At 44.6% G+C, this 25,756-nt stretch overlaps 1 long non-coding RNA gene across 1 annotated transcript; it reads left to right on the forward strand.

Moving 5' to 3' along the window:
- The first annotated feature begins 1,925 nt into the window (after nt 1–1,925).
- LOC115463562 lies at nt 1,926–24,913 on the forward strand. Its single transcript, XR_003941037.1, has 3 exons — nt 1,926–2,023; nt 16,201–16,211; nt 24,903–24,913. It is a non-coding gene; the product is annotated as an uncharacterized LOC115463562 (long non-coding RNA).
- The last annotated feature ends 843 nt before the right edge of the window (nt 24,914–25,756 follow it).

Consider the following 25,756-nt stretch of genomic DNA (forward strand, 5'->3'; position numbering starts at 1 on the left):
TGTAATTGGGAAACAAAATGGGAGCTGGGCAGACTTCTACGGTCTATGCCCTGATTGTGACTGAATAGATAGGGATGGGCTGGAGTGTAAATTTTAAGGGGCTTCGACGTTAGCTTCAGAACTTAGTACAAGAACAGTGCTGGGTAGACTTCTTCGGTCTGTGCCCTGAGAAAGGCAAGGACAAATCAAACTCTGGTATACATATAAAGTATCACATACCATGTAAATGAGTTTATCTTGTTGGGCAGACTGGATGGACTGTACAGACTGTATCTACCATCATTTACTATGTTACTGGATGGGGCAGGGTGCTTCCATTTTGATGACGCTGCCCAAAAATAGAAAGGAGTAGGCATCCTCTCCTGTCTCATACAAGGCGGTCTGCGCTAATGGTTTCAGTGCCATTGCTGAAACAGAGCATTAGGCAGTACACCAGTGCTAATCGCCTTTATCACTGGTGTTAGGTTTTCAGCATCAGCCTGCCAGTGATGGTGCTAGTCACAGAGCACAGGACTTGTGAGGAAATTCCAGTAGGAATCAGGGACCCTGAAGAGAGCCTGTGAACATGCACTGGCATGCAGACATTGTACTCTGGGCCTGCTGCTGCCACAACAGCATTGGACAGAGCAGCACATTAAGAACTAGGGGCTAGATGCATCAACCAAACGTTAAAAAATCTAAATCGTAAAAGTGCTTAACGAATTTGAAACAACAAAGAATGCACACAAAAAAACAGCTCAAATGTTCGGTGCGGTATTGAAAAGTACAATGTATCAACCGTACGTTATCCCCGTCGTTAATTTGCTCCTTAAGCATGCGTAGAGCAGCCACAAACGTATTAAACCTACGTAGGTTGCTTACGTCAGACTGGGGCGTGTGAGGGGGGATCCCGACCTGCAAGCCTTTTAGCTGTCTGATCTAGCAGAAGAGTGCAGTTGAAGATAATTCTAAAAAGAACTACCCTCGTAAATCCCCTTTTGTAACAAAAGACCTCTTTGCAGTTTGTTTACAGTACTGGGAAAATTGGCTTTAGGGGACAGAGTGTTCATTTTCAAAGCTGTTGGAGAAGGGGAGAGACAGGATTTTTAAGCTGCAGGGAGAAGTAGTATGTTTGTGTTTGTATCTCACTTTTCTTTTTAAACATGCTGGCTTGGATTTTTATGGTGCAGGGGGCCTTAACGACAGGTCTGAGCACACGTAAAATTTCTGATGGTAAATGATTCGTTGCAATCATCGGTATGGTTAGTGCATTCCGAATTGTCCACATTTCATTGGTAGTTTCTCCTTTGCATTCCGTTTTCATTAGCTGCTTGCTTCGTAGGAAAAAGGCCTTTAATGCATGCACTGGTTAGGAATTTCCTTCCTTAAAGGGTTGTTAGAGGGTCGTTAAGGTTTAGTGCATCTAGCCCTAGATTCAGTGAATGATGCTCAAAAAACGGTACCAAAAAAAATCTGTGGCATGTTTTTCTATAAATAGTGCCCCGAGTTGGGCACAGTTTATGGAATAGTGCTTAGAGGTGAACTTGGATGCGAGCATTTACACCAGCTGAAACCTGGTGTAAATCCTGGTGCATAATTTAGGTATGGATTCCCAGTATTCAGTAATACTGTGTGCATATTTAGTGAATGCCCCTGACCTGCCCATGCCCCTCCTGTGACCACGCCCCCTTTTTGAGTTGCACACTATGATTTCTGCGTGGATATTTATAGAATAGCGCATAGCAATATGCACGTGTAACTGCAAATTGTTGCCAATTAATGTCAATTGTTAACACCCAATTATTGGTGCTGATTGACTCGTTAGCTAATTTAATTACGTGCGCACCTCAGAATAGCGTGAAAGTTTGTGTGCACAAATTTGCATGCCATTCATAGACTTGCCCTTTAATTGCACGGGATGGCAAAACAGAACATAAGTGTTGTTATACTGAGACAGACCGAAAGTCCATCAAGCCCAGTATCCTGTTTCCAACAGTGACCAATCCAAGACAATTACCTGGCAGATCCCCAAAGAGTAAAACAGGTAGCACCAGCATGGGTTCAAGCATGGTGGTGTGGTGTGGCACATGCAGCTATGAGTGAGGTATGCATGTGCTGCAGGGTGCTGAGCGGCACTGCAGGAAACCCCAACTTTTTTTTTGTTATCCTCTTCTAAAAAGAACTCCACATCTGAAGTGAAATTATCCACAGCCCAATAAATCTGAAACTAGAGGAAGAGCATAAGTACATAAGTAATGCCACACTGGGAAAAGACCAAGGGTCCATCGAGCCCAGCATCCTGTCCATAACAGCGGCCAATCCAGGCCAAGGGCACCTGGCAAGCTTCCCAAACGTACAAACATTCTATACATGTTATTCCTGGAATTGTGGATTTTTCCCAAGTCCATTTAGTAGTGGTTTATGAGCTTGTCCTTTAGGAAACCGTCTAACCTCTTTTTAAACTCTGCTAAGCTAACCGCCTTCACCACGTTCTCCATCAACGAATTCCAGAGTTTAATTATGCGTTGGGTGAAGAAAAATTTTCTCCGATTTGTTTTAAATTTACTACACTGTAGTTTCATCGCATGCCCCCTAGTCCTAGTATTTTTGGAAAGCGTGAACAGACGCTTCACATCCACCTGTTCCACTCCACTCATTATTTTATATACCTCTATCATGTCTCCCCTCAGCCGTCTCTTCTCCAAGCTGAAAAGCCCTAGCCTCCTTAGTCTTTCTAAGGACAGATTCTGTGGTGCACTTATATAAATGAGAATATAGTCATACCTAACACTTTTTAGTGAAATTTCAATTTGTAAATTTTTTCCTTTGCAAAAAAAGTTCCAACCTTTCACAGGTGTCTGAATAATTTGTGTTCTTTTATAATTCTTTTATATCAGTGTCTTCTGTTTTCTTTTTTTGTTCACATCTTCTCTCTCTTTTGGGGTGGAGGGCAGTGAGATGGAAGCGGTAGTGGTCAGTGGGAACTGGTAAATGGTGGATGTATGGAATGCCCCCCCCCCCCCCTGGGAGGGTGGCAGTGGAGATTAAAACACTAATGGAATTTAATGAGCTTACTAGAGAATGCATGGTTGCTAAATGTGAAGACAAGAGAAAGCATGATGTGTTTGACTTTATTCAACAGGAAGGGTAAAAAGAATAATGTGAAAGGTTAGAAGTCCTAGTAGAAATAATGGGCATCCATATGGTCAAGTTTCTCCTGCAGTGGTAGAATTGACTGGTAGCAGGGTCTACCTGGCAAACTGTAAGTGCTGTAATAACTAGAAGTCCTAGTGGAAATGCAGGTGCTTTCATGGCCGGATCTGTCTGGCAAGTTTCAAATTTATTGCACACTTAATATACCCCTCAGGAGAGAAACTATCAGAGTGGTTTACAATTCCAACTAACAAGAATGGAGGAAAAGAGCTACAATAATATAAAGGAAAGCAAAATGAGAGATCAATTCTGCTGTACATCAAACCATCAAGCAGCAATCCAACACCTAAACTCCAAGGGCTTGACAAAACAAGTGGGGTTTTTTAAGTTTAACTTTAAAGTCATCGAGAGATTATGTCAGAAGTAAATCTAGGGGACAGCGTTCCAAAGAATAGCCCAGCTGTGCGTCTGTTAAAAGAAATCAGCCGAACTGAACATGTTACTCCCTCAATACTGGGTGAGCACTGGCTCCCTGTTCCTTATAGTAGCATATAAGTTGTTGCTGTTGATATTTAAGGCTCTCTCCTCTGGAACCCCTTTATATCTGACCTGCTTCCTGTTGCCCTACACTCCATCGCGGATGCTCAGATTCCTCTTAAGAGTCGTCTTGCCCCATCCTTGGCCACCTTTAAATCTAGACTGAAAGCCCACCTCTTTAACATTGCTTTTGACTCGTAACCACTCGCCTCCACCTACCCTCCTCTCCTCCTTCCTGTACACATTAATTGATTTGATTTGCTTACTTTATTTTTGTCTATTAGATTGTAAGCTCTTTGAGCAGGGACTGTCTTTCTTCTATGTTTGTACAGCGCTGCGCATGCCTTGTAGCACTATAAAAATGCTAAATAGTAGTAGTAGTAGTAGTCATCTGCTTCAGGTACCCCCGCTTTCCGTCACCCATTTGTCTACTATTAGAAAAGTTCAGTGTGCAGGGGCCTACTTTGTGGCAGGCTGTGTAGGGAACCTAGGAGGCCAGATACCGGAGGTTGGTGACTCCTGTGGTAAATCAAGATGCAGCAAAAGCTTACTTTTTACTTCACCTTGATAACTTCCCCCCTATATTAGCAGCAGCTAGGGTTTGATGGGAGGGGCATGGTAGGTGAAGAGGGCGACCAAATAAAGATGGAAATTCTGTGGTAATCATCTCACTCAAGCATAAGAAATGATTTCCAATCTGTGTTTCAAAGATTCTCACCTCCAGAAACTCCAAGAATGTCCAGAATTGGAAGTTAAAAAACAAAACTAACTTACCTGTTTCTTATGAACTTGTGCCAGGTGGTTGCTCTCATTGAAGAATATTCTTGGCAAACTGTAATACCTTATAGTATGGAAGAGCATCAGAATAATCCAAAGATCTGTTTTTCAGAAGCTTCCTTTTCATCAGACTTAATTTAAGTGAGAGAATACAAGGGCAGGGAGAGATTGTTTTGAAGTGAAGTATGTCAGAGATTATGTGATAATATATATGTTCTGGAGTATTTTGTGACATCATAATTAATAAGAACCAACCTGATGTGGTGAACATTAAGTCATTTGTGGTTGTCTAACTAACAACTAGACTTTCAAGGTTGCAAAAGATCTGTAGGGGCACAGTTTGAATAAAAATTTAGTGACAGCAGAATTTAGAATGCCTACAGATGGACCTGTGAAATCCCACTAGGAGTGCAGATAGGGTTACCATATGGCTCCAGAAAAAGGAGGACGGATTGAGCCAGCCGGGTTTTACTTCCATTGCTTTCAATGGAAGTAATTGAGCCAGCCGGGTTTTACTTCCATGGCTTTCAATGGAAAGCCATGGAAGTAAAACCCGGCTGGCTCAATCCGTCCTCCTTTTTCTGGAGCCATATGGTAACCCTAAGTGCAGAAGATATGATCTCCTTTTAGAACCAAATCACACTCATTAGGCATGCGACTTGTTTCCATGTTGGCTACTTCTCACCCTTGTGGTCTGGCATATCTCTTGCTCCCTTTAATTTTTCCCTCTGGTCCGGCATCTCTCACTCTCCACCTTCTGGCACCCAGCAGAGCATGAATCATGCCTGTTTCGCCACCAGCATTGAAGTTATGCTGCCTCCAGCCAGAGCTGGTCCCCTTTCCTCTGCCACAACAGGAAGTTGCATCAGAGGAGGTAGGATGTGGCAGAGGAAAGGGGGCCTGTGCCAGCTGAAGGCAGCATGGCTTCAACGTCAGCAGCTATACAGGCAAGGTTTGTGGTCCACTGAGGATGCTCCGGAATGAAGGGGCATAGGATGAAGGTGAGAGGGGACAGACTCAGGAGTAACGAGGAAATACTTCTTCATGGAAAGGGTGGTGAATACATAGAATGGTCTGCTGGTGGAGGTGGTGGAGATGAAGACAGTATCAGAATGCAAGAAAGCTGCAACAGGCAGATATCCAAACGTCATACTTTCTTGTAGCAAACAGTTTACTTTACTGAAAGAGGTTTTAGTGCCAGTCCAAGACTGTTGGTGAAATGTTATCTACTTAATTAATAGTCTCTTTGTAAATCCTAGGGCATTTACATATGTACAGCACCATCAGTCCTCCAGTACCCATCCTTTCTGGCAGAACAATCCAAGGCTGTGGTTTCTACGCTTTTTGCAGCAAGCTGTCCTGCTGGACTTTATCCAGCTGCTGGACCCACTCCCTGTTTGTCCCTCCTCCAGAAGGGCACTTCCATGAGCTGCTGCCTCTAGTACAGAAAAGCAGGGCTGGCTTAACCATTGCACCAGGTGTTGCTCTGGCCCAAGGTGCCAGTGATTAAGGGTGTAAAAATACCCAGTCTCTGACCTCACCTGGTCTACAGGTTAAGCCTTTTCTTCCACACCCCTCCCAGGTCTGGTCTCTCCCTTTCTCTCTTCCCCTGCACCCCCCTTGCTGTGGGGCTAGCACTGCTCCCTCACTTCTTTCACTCTCCTACAGTCCAGTAAAGTTTATGGTTGCCGCATGTGGCCAATGTAAACTTTACAGAACCACAGGAGAGTGAGAGAGATGAGGGAGTAGCGATGGACCAAAGACCATGTGCTTCCTAATCCCATCGCTTTTATCACCTTCCAACTCTACCCCACTATGACACCTACTGTCAGTTTCTCTTTGCAAATCCTCCCCCCTGGGCTGGGCTGTCCCCCTCCAATCCAGTGCTGCTCCTTCCTCCCAGTGACTCTGGAGAATTCTACAGCAGTCTAGTAACCCCCTGAGGAAATTTCCAAATTCAATTTACCAGGGGATTACATGCGGTTAAGTGCCGATATTCAGCACTTAATCGCCTAAGTTTAGTGGTTAAATCAGACCTCATAATGTCAATCCTGACTTTATGTGGTGTCGCTTATGTGGTTACGTGATGAATATCGCACTTAACTGCATAAGAGACAGCCAACCTCATGAACCCAGTTTAATTTAAGAAGCTATAATATCAAACCATATGACCATCATACTCTGCTGACTAGGGTCCTAAGTTTCATTTCTTTTTTTTCTTTTTGTGATGTAAGGCAGTGATCATATGATGTTCCAAAGTAGTATAGGACACATCAGTATAGCACTGATAACGCCCAGTGTTCTCAGATCAATGTCTGCATTATTAGGTCACACTGGACTTTGGAATCAGTCATACTGTTTAGTTCCACTTTGTAAGGCAGTGTGCCTTTATGCACATGACTCATAAGGAGACAGCTCACACGCCCTGCCAGTGCTTTCCCCTTCCTGGTAGGTGGGTTCATCAGTTCAAAGCTGGGATAGAAAAGGATTGATCCTGCATTTCAGCTTTCAAAAGCTGTTTCCATGCAAATTTCATAGAAAATTAGAAATCCTAGTGATAAAAGAGAGTCCGACTGACCAAGTATAGTGGTTCCTCTTTCTTTCAAGTCTCATGATAATATATATGTTACAGCAAACCTTTCTTGGTCTCCAATGGAACTCCTCTACACTGTTACAAACACCAAATTTCATTATACTACATCTTCTTTATAAAGAAGAAACTCAGTAACTCCCAACCTGTTGACTACAAGACCTTTATGATTATTAGCAAGGAGGAGGGCAGACAGGGCCGGTCTTAGTATTTGCGGGGCCCTGTGCAGACATGGAGGGGCATAATCGAGCGCGAACGCCCATCTCCATGGGTGTCTATGTCCGAAAACAGGTACGTGAAGAAGCGTGACAGGCCATATTTTTGAAAAAAAAGGGCATCCATCTTTTGTTTCGAAAATACGGTTTGGACGGACCAAATGCCATGGATTTGGTCCTTTCTGAGCTGGGCTTTTTTTTTTTTTTTTACGATAATGAAAAATAAAAACGTCCTAATCCAAGCCATTTGGTCGTGGGAGGGACAAATATACAACACTGCCATAGCTCTTAGGGGTGAAGGGGGCAACTACATGTGGGTACAGTGGGTTTCAGAGGCCTCCCATTTACCACCACAAGTGTTACAGGTGGGGGGGGGGGATGGGCCTGGGTCTGCCTGCCTGAAGTGCACTGCAGTACCCACTAAAAGTGCTCCAGGGACAGGACTTGTTGCTAGTGTATAACCTTGGCACAGCAGTTGACATCTGAAGACTAATCTCGCTGAAAACGTCCTTTATTTGAATAAGCACCTTTACTCACAGATAACTGCAGATCAGAGGTTGTGCCCCACTGGCAACGAGTCTCGCTGGTACTGAGATTAGCAGTAGGTCCAAGCTGGCAGAATGGTGTACAATGCCCTCTTTCAGCAACATTCAAGGTAAGAACTAAGTGCTATAACGTGGCTAACACATGAGCAGGATCTAAAACTGGCTTACAAAAATGACCACTACCTCATGGACTAACGGAAACAAAACGGGGCACACTCTGACCCAGTAAGCAGAGGGAAAAGCACCATGGGAGTATAGCCTACCAACTACCAACATCGTGAGCATTTAACACAAGCTAGTGGAATCACGGAGCCCAATACCCTACACCCACCACAATGCATTGCTGATGTGACTCTGCAGTGCCCTTAACAGAAAAGGTGTCACACTCACCCGAGACCCACATCAGAACCAGGGAAAGGCTGTCAGAGAATAGAACACATTCTGCTGTCATGGAGGTGGGTACAGAATTTGAGGCTGGCATACAGTCTGGGAAAAAAAGTTTGTAAAGTGGGTTTTTTTTGGTGGGAGGGGGTTAGTGACTACTGGGGGAGTCAGGGCAGGTGATCCCCGATTCCCTCTATTGGTCATCTGGTCAGTTCGGGCACTTTTTGGGGACTTGTTCGTGAAAAAAAAAAGGGTCCAAAAAAAGTGACCCAAAATCGCGGTAAAAACACCTTTTTTTTTTTATTATCAGCTAAAGACGCCCATCTCTCCTCGACCGATAACCACACCCCAGTCCCGCCTTCGCCACGCCTCCGACATGCCCCCATCAACTTTATTTGTTCCTGCGATGCAGTGCAGTTGAAGACGCCCAAAATCGGCTTTCGATTATACCGATTTGGGTGCCCGCGAGAGAAAGACGTCCATCTCCCGATTTAGGTTGGAATATGGGCGTTTTTCTCTTTCGATTATAAGGTGGATAGTAACATAGTAGATGATGGCAGATAAAGACCTGTACGATCCATCCAGTCTGCCCAACAAGATAAACTCATTGTATGAGCTACTTTATATGAATACCTGACCTTGATTTGTCCTTGCCATTTTCAGGGCTCAGACTGTAGAAGTCTACCCAGCACTAGCTTTGCTTCCCAATTACCGGTGTTGCCACCCAATCTCTGCTAAGCTTCTGTGGATCCATTCCTTCTGAACAGGATTCCTTTGTGTTTATCCCATGCATTTTTGAATTCCATTACCATTTTCATCTCCACCACCTCCTGTGGTGGTGGAGATGGGGGGGGCAGAGGAGGTGGAGGCGAGGGGGCCCAGTTCAGTCGGCCCCCCACGCCCGCCACCATAAGCCATAATTTATCAGTTTAAAAGGAGGTTTCGAGCTCTCGGAACCCCACTTCACCCCATACCTTGATATGCATCCACCACGTTTCAGTAGAGAGCGGCAGACAGCGGCAGCAATTTTCATATCCTGTCAGTTGCCGAGCCCAGAGCCTCCTCGCTACTGCATCCTGCCCTTGAGGAAGCAGAAAGTGACATCTAAAGGGGGCGGGACGCAGCAGCGAGGAGGCTCTGGGCTCGGTAGCTGACAGGATATGAAAATCACTGCCGCTGCCTGATACTCTCTACTGAAATGTGGATGCACATTAAGGGATGGAACAGAGAGGTGTTCCAAGACAGGAGAACAGGCGTGCCAGAGATGCGGGGCCCCTAGGAGCAAGAAACCCTTTGCGACCACCCCTGTTGCCCCTGCCTAAGACCGGCCCTGAGGGCAGATGTGGTTGACAGTGGAAAGCCAAGCAACCAAAGGACATTACAGCTTAGCAGTGCACCACTGAAAAGTGTGTACAAAGGTGAATGAACTTTGTTCAACTTGGCAGGCAATGCTGTAGCATTGAGAAATAATGACTCATGAATTCATCTGTAACAGAGTTCAGGAAAGAGAACAACCCACTGTAATACAGCAAGACTGATACAGTTATAGTGTTTATGCAATGAGTTACAACAGATAGAGGTTATCATGGTCCACCGGTCACATATTTTTACTTAGCGACAAAGAGGTTCTGTTTTTCATGATTTGCCAATGATCAGCGCCATAGCAAGGGCTTTGTGAATGGTGTGACCACACAGAGCACAAAAATTGCTCCCAGCCCTCTGTCTTCTCTTATTGGTGGTAGCAAAGCAAGCAGGGTGGATGGACATCAATGGACAAGTCACACAGGACACAGTGATAGCTCAGTACAGTCCTGGCAAGGATACTGCTGATAGTTTCATATGCTGTCTTCCCGACTTTCTGTTATGATTGGGGTCTGAACCCCTCTCAAACTTACCTCTTTCCTGGGAGTCAGTTTCTTAGCTGGCTTCTGTTTTTTCTCTGTCCTTTCTGAGCTGGCTCTGTCTCTCTGTGCTGGCAGCTTCCAGCAGCATGGCTCTAATTGTTTCACTATACTGCACCTGTGTGTGTGTTGCCTGAGTTGCTCTAACTCTCTTTGGGTGTACTGGCTTCAAGTGTTTCACGGTTTTGCATTGGTGTGGGTTGGGCCTCTCTGGGTCAGTGTGCTTTTGCCTAGGTCTAGGGAGTGTGACATCATCAGGGAGGGCCTTGATAAGGAAGTGGTGTTGTTTCCTTCAGGGCCTTTGCAACGGTGGTATTTGCTTTAGGTAGGGTGGTGCAGTGTGCACTTCTGACTTTGTGTCTAGGTTCCCTGCTTGCTTTTGCTAAGGTCCAGGTTAGTGTTAGTGCAGTGTGCACTGGTGACTGTGTGTTTAGCTTTCCTGCTTTTCCCTTATGGTTCCCCTGCTTTTCCCTCTTGGTTTTGGAAGCATTGCTGTGTGTAGGGCTTTGGAAGCTCTGTTGCTGATAGAAGTACTTCAGGGTTTGGTGTTGTTAGGAACACTGCAGAGTTTGCTGTTAGAAGTACTTCTGGTGTTTGTGCTATTGGGAGCATTGCAGTCTTTGCTGTTGGTGTTTGGTGATTTAGAATCACTTTTAGCTTATGTGTTAGCTTCCCTTCTTTTTCCTTGTGGCTCCCCTGTCTTCCCTTTTAGTGCTAGGAGCTCTTCTGGTTGCTTGCCAGAGTAGTGCTTGGGAAGCACCTTGTTAGTTGTATCTAGCTTGCTAGAGCAGTGCTTAGGTAGCTTGGTAGTTTTGTGCTTAGCTTATTAGTTTAGAGCTCTGCTTGTAGCTTGGTGCTTAGTAGCACCTGTGTTAGCTTTGTGTTTAGTTCCCTGCTCTGTTAGTTTAGGGCTTAGGAAGTCCCTTTCTTGAGCAGGGCTTAGGAGCTCCTGTTTAGTATAGGGCTTAGGAAGTCCTTTTGTCAGTTTACTGTTAGGAACACTCCTGCTAGTTTAGGTTTAGGAGCACTTCTGTTTCAAGTCCTGGTCCCTATGTCATCCGGTATCCAGTAAGTCCTGTCGGCCACTCGAACCCAGGAGCTCAACTCTTGGGGGGCTTAGTAGCTAAGTGCAGGTGAAGCTGTACGGACCAGTCCAGTGTGTTCCGGTCCAGTGTGTTCCAGTCTGGTGCGCTCCAGTCCAGTGTGTTCCGGTCCGGTGTGTGTTCCAGTCCTGTGTCCTCCAGTCTGGGGGATTCCAGTCCATGTGTTCCGGTTCGCTGGGCAGTGCCTGCAGTCCCTGCCGGTGTGCTTGCCCAGTGTTGGTTGGTGGGTTTTGCCTGCTGCTGTCGCTCCTCGGCAGCAGCCCAAGGGCTCACGTTTGCTCCAGAGCCCGGCCCCGCGGGCTCTGAACCTGAGAACCTGACACTTTCTTTTTTTTACCTTCTTAACTCTTTGCTACTAATTTCTTTATTACATCACTTGCGGAAGTAGGTTACTCTCTCAGAGCTCAGAAGAAAACAACTTGGAAGGAAGAAAATAGAAACAGATAAACTTGGAAGGAAGAAAATGATGGCAGATAATGGCCATATGACCCATCCAGTCTGCCCATGCATATCATCCACTATCTTTTCCTCCCCCTAAGAGATCCCACATGCCTATTTCATGCAATCTTGAATTCAAATACAGTCCTGTTTCTCACCAGTTTTAAAATAAAAATAAAAGATGAATATATGTAGAACATTAGTTGCTATATCCATGCATTAGAGTGATATTTATATTTTGTGAGCTTTCTTGAGAGGGAGAGTGAGGAAGTACCTACCTACTAATCATTTCTATAACACTACTAGATGTATGCAGCACTGTGTACATTATATGCAGGTACGTTTTCTGTCCCTAGAGGACCCCCAATCTAAGTTTTTGTACCTGGGGCAATGGGGGGGGGGGGGTTAAGTGATTTGCCCAAGGTCACAAGGAGCTGTAGTGGGAATCAAACCCAGGTTGCCAAGATCAAAGTCTGCTCTACTAACCATTAGGCCACTCCTCCACGCAAAGCTTAACTTCCTACCCCACTCTCCCTGGACAGATGGGGAGGAAAGAGAACTCATCTGAGAGTTGATTGAACCCAGGATGTCTCACACATGAAACCAGAATCATATCCAGTGTTCAGTTTTGGAGGCCGTACCTTGCGAAGGATGTCAAAAAAATGGAAGCGGTGCAAAGAAAAGCTATGAGGATGGTATGGGATTTGCGTTCCAAAACGTATGAAGAGAGACTTCCTGACCTGAACATGTATACCCTGGAGGAAAGGAGGAACAGGGGTGATATGATACAGACGTTCAAATATTTGAAAGGTATTAATCCGCAAACGAATCTTTTCCGGAGATGGGAAGGCGGTAGAACGAGAGGACATGAAATGAGATTGAAGGGGGGCAGACTCAGAAAAGATGTCAGGAAGTATTTTTTCACGGAGAGGGTGGTGGATGCTTGGAATGCCCTCCCGCGGGAGGTGGTGGCGATGAAAACAGTAACGGAATTCAAACATGCATGGGATGTGCATAAAGGAATCCTATGCAGAAGGAATGGATCCTCAGAAGCTTAGCTACAATTGGGTGGCAGAGCAGGTGGGGGGAAGAGGGGTTGGTGGTTGGGAGGCGAGGATAGGGGAGGGCAGACTTTTATACGGTCTGTGCCACAGCCGGTGATGGAAGGCGGGACAGGTGGTTGGGTGGCAGGAAAAACTGCTGGGCAGACTTATACGGTCTGTGCCCTGAGAAAGACAGGTACAAATCAAGGTAAGGTATACACATGAGTTTATCTTGGGCAGACTGGATGGACCGTGCAGGTCTTTTTCTGCCGTCATCTACTATGTTACTATGTTACTATATCCCTAAGCTAGGGGCTGATAATTAGCTTCAGTGTATCTGGTTAAAGTTAAACCAGATACCCAAACACTTACCAAGTTAAGTCACTGCCGAAGACAAAGTTATCTGGATATCTTAGCCAGTTAACCTCAGGCCAGGCATTGAATTGGTGCCATGCTATTCAGGTAGAGTATAACAGTGCCTCACACACCTTTCTCCCCTCTTTATTTATTTTTTTAACCAGTTAACTTTTATTATCCAGACTCTACTTAACAACTGGTCTGTGGGGAGGAAATTTTAAAATCTCTGATTTGTCCAAGAAAGTCCTGCAGTTATCCGGGCAAATTGTTTAAACATGGGGCGTCATAGAATGCAATTTGCAGGTCAGATTACATCAGGGATCCTCGGGACACACTAGCCAATCAGGTTTACAGGATATCTACACTTCCCCAGCTGTAAAGGATTAAAATACAGAATAACACATGCGACCAGCTTTTCCTACATGAGCACGCAGTTGTGGAATGCACTACCAACTAACTTGAAAACAATTAACGAAATAACTAACTTTCGCAAATCTCTGAAAACCTATCTCTTCAACAAGGCCTACCACGAGAATCCATAGCTTAATCATAACACTTCAACACTCCACCCTTATTCTGACAGTCTTCTTTCTATAACTGTTTGCTTAGTTCTTTTTTGACATCCTTGATCTTTTGTACCACCAATTGTATCTTTTACCCTGGAATGGCGATGCCATAACAGGACTTTGTAAGCCACATTGAGCCTGCAAATAGGTGGGGAAAATGTGGGATACAAGTGCAATAAATAAATAAATAATGCTTGAGATAACTTTGCATGCACAGCCTTCATTGTATGCAAATCTATCTCATGCACATTTTGTCCCGTCTGTGGCCGTGACAACCCTCAGACTTACCCTGTTTCTGGGAGTCAGTGTCTGTGCTGGCTTCTGCTTGTCTCTGTGTCTGTGTCTGTCTTAGGTTCTCTCTGGCTCTGTGTGCTGATTGCCCTACTGAACCTCACCTGTGTGGGCTATGCCTCTTCCAAGATGGCTGCCGCCTCCTCCTCTTTGCCAGTATCCAAGATGGCTTCCGCTGTTCCTTCCTATGGGCTGACTGCTCTGTGTGTCAAGCCTCTGTTTGGTTGCAAGGTGATTGCTGCAGCTGTGGCTCTGGTGTTGAAGGGCTTTATTAATCACTTGGAGACTACAGTCCTGGCCTTTGCATCTCATCTAAAGGTCCTGGTGTATAGAGTGCTCTGTACACAGTTTCAGTGTTTGCTCTGTGTGAGTTTCTATGTTTGTTTAGACTAGCTAGCTTAGGCACCGTCTGGCTTGTAGCCTGTGTATAGCTTTGCTAGTGCTCTGTGTTTGTTTAGACTAGTTAGCTTAGGCACCGTCTGGCTTGTAGCCTGTGCATAGCTCTGCTAGTTCTCTGTGTTTGTTTCCAGTGCATGACTAGTTAGCTTAGGCACTGTCTGGCTTGTAGCCTGTGTATAGCTTTGCTAGTGCTCTGTGTTTGTTTAGACTAGTTAGCTTAGGCACCGTCTGGCTTGTAGCCTGTGCATAGCTCTGCTAGTTCTCTGTGTTTGTTCCTAGTGTTAGACTAGCCGCCCTTGCTAGCCACTATCCCGAGACTGTGATTGTTCCTAGTGTTAGACTAGCCGCCCTTGCTAGCCACTATCCCAAGACTGTGATTGTTCCTAGTGTTAGACTAGCCGCCCTTGCTAGCCACTATCCCGAGACTGTGATTGTTCCTAGTGTTAGACTAGCCGCCCTTGCTAGCCACTATCCCAAGACTGTGATTGTTCCTAGTGTTAGACTAGCCGCCCTTGCTAGCCACTATCCTGAGACTGTGATTGTTCCTAGTGTTAGACTAGCCGCCCTTGCTAGCCACTATCCCAAGACTGTGATTGTTCCTAGTGTAGACTAGCCAGCTTAGGCACCGTCTGGCTTGTAGCCTGTGCATAGCTCTGCTAGTTCTCTTTGTTTGTTCCTAGTGTTAGACTAGCCGCCCTTGCTAGCCACTATCCCGAGTCTGTATTTGTTCCTAGTGTTAGACTAGCCGCCCTTGCTAGCCACTATCCCAAGACTGTGATTGTTCCTAGTGTAGACTAGCCAGCTTAGGCACCGTCTGGCTTGTAGCCTGTGCATAGCTCTGCTAGTTCTCTGTGTTTGTTCCTAGTGTAGATTAGCCAGCTTAGGCACCGTCTGGCTTGTAGCCTGTGCATAGCTCTGCTAGTTCTCTGTGTTTGTTCCTAATACTTGACTAGCCAGCTTAGGCACCGTGTGGCTTGTAGCCTGTGTATAGCTTTGCTAGTGTTCTGTGTATGTTTCCAGTGCATGACTTGTTAGCTTGGGCACAGCTTTGTGGTTAGCTGGTGTATAGCTTCCTAAGTCTCCTGAGTTTGCTCTGTGTATGTTTCTTGTGTATGACTGGTTTGCCTGGGTATAGCGTTCCTATTAGCCTGGGTACAGTTTACTAGTCATTGTGTTGAAACCTGCCGACTGCCAGAACCCGGACAGTCCCTGCCTGTCTGCCTTGCCTCCGCCTAGGTGCCAGGGGGCTCTCCTGGATCTTCATTCCTGCTGTTCCTGCTTGCAAGTTCCAGTTCCGGGTTTTCCTGTAAGTCCTACCGGCTGCCAGAACCTGAGGGCTCAACCCTCGGGGAAAGGCGGTCAAGTGTAGGTGAAGCCTAGGTCCAGTGTGTTCCAGTCCAGCGGGTTTCACTCCTGTATGTTCCAGTCCAGTGGGGCCACTCCAGTGTGTCCAGGCTAGCGGGCCCCACTCCAGTGCGCACCCGTCCGGTGCGTTCCAGTTCCGAGTATTCCTGTGTAGAACTCCAGTCCGGGGTTCCGGTCCAGGGTTGTCTCATCTCCACCTGGAAGGTGATCTTGCCTGCCACTGCCGCTCCACGGTAGTGGCCTATGGACTCACAAACCCCGTGCTCCCGGGGAAGAAGCCTGAAAGGATGCCAAGGTCCTCGAGAGCGCGGCAAGCGTGAGAGACGCGACACATTTAGTGTGAATACCCTGAAAACCTGACTGGCTAGGTGTATCTTGAGGACTAGGTTGAAAACCCCTGGATTACATGTATCCTCTGAGTGACAAATGCATTAACTCACTTATCCAGATATTTTGAAAAATTATTCAAATAAAAACTGCCAGATAAAATCAGAGAGTTGAAATCATTAAATGGCCAGATATGATCCTGGTAATAAGTGGTTTTTTGTTTGCGTCAGATTTTATTCTGGTAATAAGTGGTCATGTTTGGGGAAGAATATAGATGGAGCCAGCATTTCTCTGTTTAATATTGATATACAGCCACTAAACAGATAAGTTCTTCAGATAGATTTAGGCGAGCTCAGTAGCAGATATTGACAGTGCAACCACTGCTTACTACATATCAATGGCATAGCCAGACAGCAAATTTTGGGTAGGCCAACCGGTAGTATGAGTAGGCATGATGCATTTCTTCCCCACCTATCCCCGAATCTCACCCCTCTCTGGCTCCCCCCTAAAATTAAATATTTTAGCTGGTGGGGATCTCCAAGCCCTACCAGCTGAAAACATCTGCAGCCTGCCACAACTCCCCTCAGACAACTGCGCAAGAAATGAGGATGTTCAAGGTGCTGGCATCGGTGGCTCAGGAGCACTGCTGCTCACCCACTGAGGTTGTCTGAGGAGAGTTATGGTGGGCTGTGGATGTCTTCAGCTGGCAGGGCTTAGAGATCCCCTCCAGCTACACCAATAGTATGTCGCTGCTGAATGGGCCTGAGTCGAAATTGGATAGGCCTAGGCCCAGGCCCACCAGGGCTCACCCATGGCTATACCCCTGATACATATATTCAGTGCTGTTAATTATACAGTTAGTTATGCTGAATATATATATTCCCCCTAATTCTATATATATAGTGCTCAAAATTGCGTGTGCATGTCCAATATGTGCACATGATTTAATTACTTAACGAGCCAATGAACTATGATAATTGGATGCTAACAATCAATTACTGTCGCTAATTGGCAATACATAGAATTTACGCATGCATCTTTATAGTTGCTGTTCTATACAGATGTGCATGTAAATTTTTCAGTGTGGATCCGAAAAGGGATGTGGCCAACGGGAGGGATATGAGCAGATCAGAGGTGTTTCTAGTATTTGCACACAGTGTTATAGAATTTGGAGGATCCGCAACTAACTTAGGTGAAGGCATTTACACCAGAGTTTAGTTGGTGTAAATCCTCACACCCAAAGTTGGGCGCGGATCGTGGCAGGAGGCGCTGTTCTATAAACCGCTTATAAACCGCTTATAGAATAGCACTTAGCGCTCAATTTAATACATTATGTTAATCGCCAGTGTCTATGCTGAACTTAATATAGTGATTGTGCCACACTAGAAAAATATTACATGATGTATATGTCTGAATCCCAAATGGCTTCTAATTCCCTTAGGATTGGCTAGCACAATGGCAGTTCATTAGATTAGTAGTGTCATCTTAATGCAGTATTGGGACAATACTGTTATTTTCTGAACTTTGTTTTTAAACAACAGCAGTGTTTAAGTAGCTAGAAGTACATATTGAGAGAAAAAAAAAGGTACAGTGTTCAGATGTGTGTATAACTGAGAGATGTAACAAATGGATTTTTCAGTGTTGAAAATGGTCTTAAAAAACACACTAAGCACAAAACTATCTACGCAAGTAGCCATTTTCAAAACAAAAAAGCTGGACGTTTTTCTGGTTTGAAAATGGCCATATTCGCTACTGGCTTTTTGGACGTTTTTCACAAAATCGGATTTAAATGTCATATTGAAAATGCCTCTCAGAATAAAGGCTACTCTTTTATGAACATGTTGATTGGATCATCGTTTTTCCTAGAGTACAGAAGTGTCCTGTTGCATACACTACTCCTTTGCTTCGTCTCTGAGATCTTAGTGTTTCTATTCTTCCACCTTGGTGGTTTTGTCCATGGGGATCCCTCAATATATCTGCCCATTAGATGTCACTGTCAACAGATTTCAAAGGATGCATTGTACAGAAATGACTGGATTCAGTAAATTGTACTCAAACTTTGGTCCTGAAAAAATTCAGTGCTAAGCACAATTCTATAAAGGGCGCTAGTAGAATTAGATGCCATGCCTTATAGAATAGTGTGCAGCCAGATGCAAGTGCAAATTTTAATGAGTGCCAATTATTTTCAATAATTGGTCGTTAGCACCCTATTGTTGATCGTTAAGGGCTCGTTATGTAACTGAATTGCAGGCACATCTTTGGCCATGTGCACAAATTTGGGCATCATAAATTGAATCCGGGGGTTAGTGGGCAATTTTATAAATGGTGCTTCTGGGTAGGTGCCCCAATGACGCGGGGGGAGCACCTGTGCCATAATGTCATCTGGGCACCAAGACTGCTTTACAGAATGCTAGTGTAAACTCACACTGGCATGCCTGAAGTTAGGCACAACCAGTTATGCCAGGTTAATGATAGATAAAAATGGACACGCCTAAGTGCACCATACTATACACGTAACTTATAGTATTCTATAAATTACACTGAATGATGAAATTATTGGACTGAGACTGGAACAGATTTGCTAAAGATTCTGGCCTATGCAGATGATATGCTCTTGACTCTTTCAAGACCACCGTCTTCTTTATCTAGATTGTTAAGCATCTTAGACAAGTTCGGGTTTTTTTCAGGTCATAATTTAAATTTGCAAAAATTGGTAGCACTTCCCCTACAGAGTGAGGTCCAACAGAATTGGGTAGGACAATTTCCCTTAGACTGGGCAACAGACTATATATTTTACAGATGTTGCCAATATTGCTATTGTTTCATCATGGGAAGTTGTTGGATAAAGCTTTTGATAAATACCTGTGGCAAGGTAAGAAAACTTGGATCTCTTTGACCGTGGCCCCTCTGCCAAAGTCCGGGGGGGACTAGGTCTGTTGAATATCAGATTGGTTTTGAGGAACTCCCCATTTTTCAGTTCCAGCAGTGGAGATGGAATTCGGAGCTCCTTGGCATTTCAGCTTTTAGTTACATGAGCAATCACCGAGCTGGAGGAGTAATGCAGCAAGATCACTTTTTTATGTGCCTCTCCGCACTGTGTGGTGGAAGGTGGGCAAGATCCTTGGAGTGTGTCCATGGATTCCCCACTGCTTCCAATCTGTGGTAATGGTGCGCTTGCTCCAGGATTGTCCCCCTAAACCTTTCACCGATGGGCGCAAAAGGGGATGGTCTATGTCTCCCATGTGGTCACGGATGAGAGAAAAATTAAAACTTTTTCAGGGCTCTGGGGAGAATATGACCTCTATGCAGAGAAATGGACTTGAGATGCAGTGGGTATGCTTTTGGGTGAGCAGCTTAAGTGTAGCCTTCTGACATGTGCAAAGCTTGTAAAAAATGTGTTGCACTGGGAATTGCAATATAAATTTGTATTATGCATGTACATTTCTCCTTACCAAGCATTCAGGGTACCCTTCATCAGAATGATATTTGCTTAAACTATTAACAACCTAGAGCTATATGGGGCCACATTTTTGGGCCTGTGTCAAGACAGCATCTTTTTGGAATTGTATAAGTACACAAGTTTCGAAAATGTGGTGCTGGACTTGGATTCCTATGCTGTCATGCTTTTTGATAAGATTCACTATGTGCGGCATGCTCTGAGAGGCTATTTGACTTTTGTAAAGAGAACCAGCCTGCTGGAAAAGAAGTGCATCTTAAAATGCTGGCTTACATCAGATTCACCCTTGCTAGCGCAATGGCATTCATTGATGATACAACAGATGTCAATGGAGCACCAAGCATTTCTGGAACTGGCTTCCCCTGTGAGAAGTCAATGTGTCCAGACTTGGGAGGCCTTTTGATCTACACTTACGTCCCTGGCACGTAGTAGTCTCCTGAATAGATGATGGGATGCAGATATATTGGAATTTTGAATATAGATTAAACCCACAGAGCCTTACGGGTGGTGGGGGGGGGGGGCTGGGAGGGGGATGTTTGTTCTAAAAATATTCCCGTTGTGTTGGAGTTGTTCCCTCGCTGACACCGCCGGCTCTTCCTCTTCTGCCGGTCTGATGGAGCAGTGGCGGAAGCCCCTGGTTTGGAGGGCCCTGACGGTTGGAGCTGTGGAAGAGGACCGTTTGAACCACCACCTTGGATCCTCCAGCTATCGTCTCCCTCTGGTGATCGCTGCCTCTCTCCTGGCCGCATGCTGCTGCTGTTTCCTCAGTGCTTTGTCTGTGCTATCTGGGTACTGCTGCAGTTCCCGTTTGAGGATCGACTTACCTGGACCTGTTCGAGCCACTCTGTTCTGCCTGGATTTCCATCATCCCTCTTGGCTCACCTGGATTTCCGCCGTCCATCTTAGTCTCTCTTCCCTTTCCCTTCTTACCCTGTTCTTTTGCCCCTATCTAATGTAATTGTAATTGATTTCACTGTGTATTGTAAGCCACTTTGAGTCTGCTTCATGTGGAAAAGAGTGGGGTATAAATGTTCATAAATAAATAAATAACAGTACATGCAGTTTTGTTTTGCTTTGTTCTATTCTATTCATTGATCTTATATACCACTTCTACCCTTGAAAAAGGTCCCGAAGTGGTTTTCAGCAAATTACATAGAAATACAATTAATACAAATAAAAAAAAGAAAGAAAGAATAGAGATAGCAAAAAGGCTTCAATTAGCAGTGAAAAAATAAGTCTTTAAACATTTTCTAAATGTAAAATGCGAAACAGCAACTCTAATGGCCTCGGGGAAGAGCATTCCAAATAGATACTGCCTTATACAAGAAGGATTGTTCAAGCATCTTTTTTGAATGAACACCTTTAAAAGAAGGGTACATTTCTGAAGCCTATGAGTGTTTTCATCAGTTTCTCCTCCGTGCCCAATTTAGTCCCATTCTATTAAATGTTCAGAGAGTTATTTTGCTCACAGACAGACAGACCTCTTATCTATAATTTATTCTCAACATTTCATTGGGAGGGAAAAATAAAAATTGTCAGCAGAATGAGAACAACACTATGAATGTTTTCTCCATGAATGTGATTGGATTGAAAAAGCGCATGTGATGAAACAACTGATGCAAGAAATGTTGCATATGAGGAACAGGATGTGGGATCTAATCAGATCAGCATTAGTCAGGGTGGTCAGAACGTCAGCGAACATAACAGAAGCCAAAAGTTCAGATACTGTTCGATAGAGCTTCTACTTTGTTTTTAATCAAACAGTATTTTAAAATAATTAAGTGTGTATGTCAGTGCCATACAAGAAACTCGTATTTGATTCTTGAGCACAGTTTCTGATCCCTAGGCTAGCAACACCAGGTGGTCAGACCCAGGTTCTCAAAGGAGCTGTAGACTGTGGCTCCCTGCTAAAGTTTGCTGCTGTAGTGGCTGGACTAGACTAGATGGGAGGTGGGATGGTAAGATGGGATAGTCACTAAGGCAAATTCATGGCGCTGTAGTCTCCACGGAGGCCAGTTTCTGATTTGGACAGAGCCATCCTGAGGGCTGTGCAAATGGTGCAGCCACCCGGGGCAGAAAGGTTGCCCCCTACCCATTGTCTCCATTGGCCGTGGCCTGTGGCACATTGGATGGGAAGGGGACACTAAGGTCATATCACATAGGCTTAGGGCACACCTGGATCTGGAATCTCAAAAGAGCAGAAGGAAAGGAGCATTGCTGGATGCTACTTATCCTATAAATAAGCAGTAGATTTTCCCCAAGTCAATCTTAATAATGGCTTATGGACTTTTCTTTTGGGAAGCTAGCCAAACCTTTTTTAAACCACGCTAAGCTAACTACTTTACTTTTCTGGCAACGAATGCCAGAGTTTAATTACAATTTGAGTGAAGAAATATTTTCTCCAATTTGTTTTAAATTTACTACTTTGTAGCTTCATTGCACGACCCTGGTCCTAGTATTTTTGGAAAGAGTAAACAAGTGATTTATATCTACCCATGCCATGCCACTCAGTATTTTATAGACTGCTATCATGTCTCCCTTCAGCACTCTTCCCCAAACTGAAGAGCCCTAGCCTCTGTAACATTTTTTCATAGGGAAGTTGACCCATCCCCTTTCTTATTTATCATGTTATTTCTTTACAGTTCTATGCATGCCAGCCAAGGAATGCTTTGATGAGTTTTTGAATATTTGTATAGTCTGGTTTGAATTCTCTGATGATGTTTGCAGCTCAGTGCTTACCAAGGACACTGAAGCGCTCTGTTTGTAAAGCAGTAAAACCAATAATGAGTTTGCAGCAAGGGAGCTGGAGACTGAGAGGGGTTTCCCAACCTCAAGACCTCACAAGACTTTTGGATAATTACTGTAGATAAAACCCTGAGAGAAACATAAGCTAATGAAACATAGGCCTTTTCAGCCCTTGTTTTTTTTTCGACTATAATGGGATCAGAACCAAGGACAGTGAGGTGCATCACATTAAACCTAAGCCAAAACTTATGGAAGGATGGGGGAAGGGTCACAACAGTTTGGGCAAGGTAGTTTTCAATGTAACTTCTCCTTTTATGGCTAGCTGCTGTCCAGCTCATTTCTGCCTCACTGCAGGCTCAAGAAAGGAAGAGCTGAAAGCAGACCTGAATCAGATCCGATGTACAGAGGCGCTAGAGAGGGGAATATTTTCTTATCCCTTGTGATGAATTTAATTCTGTTCTTTGTTTAATTTATTAAGTTACTAGCCATTAAGCCCGTAACAACGGGCTAGTTTTTTGTTTTCCTATGGCCTCCCCGTCCTCCAACCCTGCTCTCTCCCCTGCCCACCCCCCAGCGTCTGTTTCCCTCAGTTCCGCCCCTCCTTCTCTCCCTGCTCCCTCCTCCTCCGATTTCCACACCCATGTCCAAGCCTTCCTCCCTATTGGGCTGTACTGCTGGTGGAGGCGGGGCTTGGTCTTCAACACTCTCAGCGTTCTGACTCTACTGCGCATTTGCAGGTGAGTCGGTCACTTGCCGTTTATATGTTTGATAATATAGAACCAAAGTTTTTAGTACAAATCTAAGGGGCACAGTCGTGATGGAAAATGACAGCAGTATTCATTACAGCATTGTTGCATTCAAATTATCTCATGAGAATTTTCACTACAGCAAAAGCTTTTCTGTTGGAAAAAAAGTAGGGCCAGCAATGACAGTACTGCATGTTACTAAGTAGAATATGTAGGTTTGATTTCTTTGGTTTCTGCTCTTCAGGCACACAAAGACAACACAGAGTGGCCACACTCAGGGTGTGGGTATACTGGGGTTTGGATGGAGTTGCACGCTGTGTGAGGTTGTTAGCTTTACGTGATGCATTTGCCATGCTTATCCTCATTCATTCTCTCTAGCCCTGTCATCACAGCCTATTCTATAAAGGAAAGTAGGCCTCGACTTTCCTTCATAGAATACTAGTGTAACATATTTAAGCATGACCGCTTACACCAGCCATAGAGCAGTTACACACTATAAACATAGAAGAAGAGAAACATGACAGCAGATAAGGGCCAAAGGGCCCATCCAGTCTGCCCATCCTCAGTAACCACTAACTCCTCCTTTTCCTATTCCACTCCACTCATTATTTAGTAGACCTCAATCATATCTCCCCTTAGCTATCTGTTCTCCAAGGTAAAGAGCCCTAGCTGCTTCCGTCTTTCCTCATAAGGAAGTTGTCCTATCCTTTTTATCATTTTCTTCACCCTTCTCTGTACCCAGTGGCGTTCCTAGCATGTTCGCCATCCGGGGCAGGTCATTGTTGCGCCCCACTGGTACATCACCCCCTGGCATGTCACCCCCCCCCCCCTCACACACACATACACATCACCAGACCTTTCCTCCTAGCAAGGGGGTGCATGGAGCAGATGCATGGCTGTTCGCTCTGCCAGTTCCCTGCCCTGGAACAGAAAGTAAATGTTAGAGGGGGCAGGGGACCGGCAGAGCCAACAGCCATGCACCTGCTCCATGCACCCCCTTGCTGTCTGCCCCCACCGCCCCGCCCTTGGTACACTGCTGCCTATACCTTTTCTAATTCCACTATATCTTTTTTGAGATGCGGTGACCAGAATTGCATATAGTATTCAAGGTGTGGTCGCACCATGGATTGACACAAAGGCATTATAACATTCTCATTGTTGTTTTCCATTCCTTTCCTAATAATACCTAGACACTGCTTTATGTCTGGAAGAATTTTCTAATGGAGAGAGTGGGGATGTTATTCCTTGGGAGAACTGTATCTTTGTTAATTTGAAGCTCCTTCTACTTAGACATGTGTATCATTGTAGATCTGGAGACTGCTATTCTGATTTTTACCTATAGCGTCAATGCTAGCCTTAAATATTTTAAGACAAGATGTATAAGTAGTGCTTTATTCCTAGGATGAAAGGTGCCAGTGCTCATTCAAGGTCAACCTTAGGGGCCATACCTCTATCTCTATAGTAGCCACATATCTACATAGTCACACACGTTGTTACCAGCTGAACAATATATAAAAAGGCAGCACTGCAAATATTACACCAGTTCCTGTAACACCAACACAGCCAGAACTACACGTCAGCAGAATACCTCACCTCAGTCACATATATGTTAATGTCTATTTGCATACTCATTATACCACTCTTCTAAAAATCAAAGCAGTGCACATCATCGCATATACATAGAGCATGAATAGAGCCTCACCAGACACTAAATAAGGGGCCATTCTATAGCTTGGCACCTCAATTTAGGTGTCTCGATGTTGCATGCAGAGCACCAATTCTAAGATGGCATCTTGGTGCCAATATTCTGTTGTAGGCACACCCACTTATACCAGGTCTTTGTTGGAAGTGGCATAGGTACATAAGTATTGCCATACTGAGACAGACCAAAGGTCCATCAAGCCCAGCATCCTGTTTCCAACAGTGGCCAATCCAGGTCACAAATACCTGGCAAGATCCCAAAAAGTGCAAAACATTTATGCAGCTTAACCCAGAAATAAGCAGTGGATTTTCTCCAAGTCCATTTTAATAATGGTCTATGGACTTTTCCTTTAGGAAGCTGTCCAAACCTTTTTAAAACCCTGCTAAGCTGACCGCCTTTACCACATTCTCTGGCAACGAATTCTAGAGTTTAATTACACATTGAGTGAAGAAAAATTTTCTCCAATTCGTTTTAAATTTACTACTTTGTATTTGATCGAATGCCCCCTAGTCCTAGTACTTCTGGAAAGAGTAAACAGACGCTTCACATCTACCCTTTCCACTCCACTCATTATTTTATAGACCTCTATCATATCTCCCCTCAGCCGTCTTTTCTCCAAGTTGAAGAGCCCTAGCCACTTTAGCCTTTCCTCATAGGGAAGTCGTCCCATCTCCTTTATCATTTTTGTCACCTTTCTCTGCACCTTTCCTAATTCCACTATGTCCTTTTTGAGATACGGCAACCAGAATTGAACACAATATTCGAGGTGCGGTCGAACCATGGAGCAATACCAAGCCATTATAACATCCTCATTTTTGTTTTCCATTCCTTTCCTAATAATATCTATGTGTGCTATGTAAATGCCTAATCTCCGCAACACAACAAACTAAAGAACGTAATGGACATGACACAACTCTTCCGCTGTACGATTCCCTAATGTGGCTATACCACATGAACTTTATCTTACCACAACATCACTGTGTATTTGTTCACACCGGAGTCTGCAAACACCTCTCCGGTACTATGTAAGCCACACTGAGCCTGCAAATAGGTGGGAAAATGTGGGATTATTATTATTATTATTTATTGCATTTGTATCCCACATTTCCCACCTATTTGCAGGCTCAATGTAGCTT

This window comes from Microcaecilia unicolor, chromosome 2 (assembly GCF_901765095.1).
Source record: "Microcaecilia unicolor chromosome 2, aMicUni1.1, whole genome shotgun sequence".
Taxonomy (NCBI): Eukaryota; Metazoa; Chordata; class Amphibia; order Gymnophiona; family Siphonopidae; genus Microcaecilia; species Microcaecilia unicolor.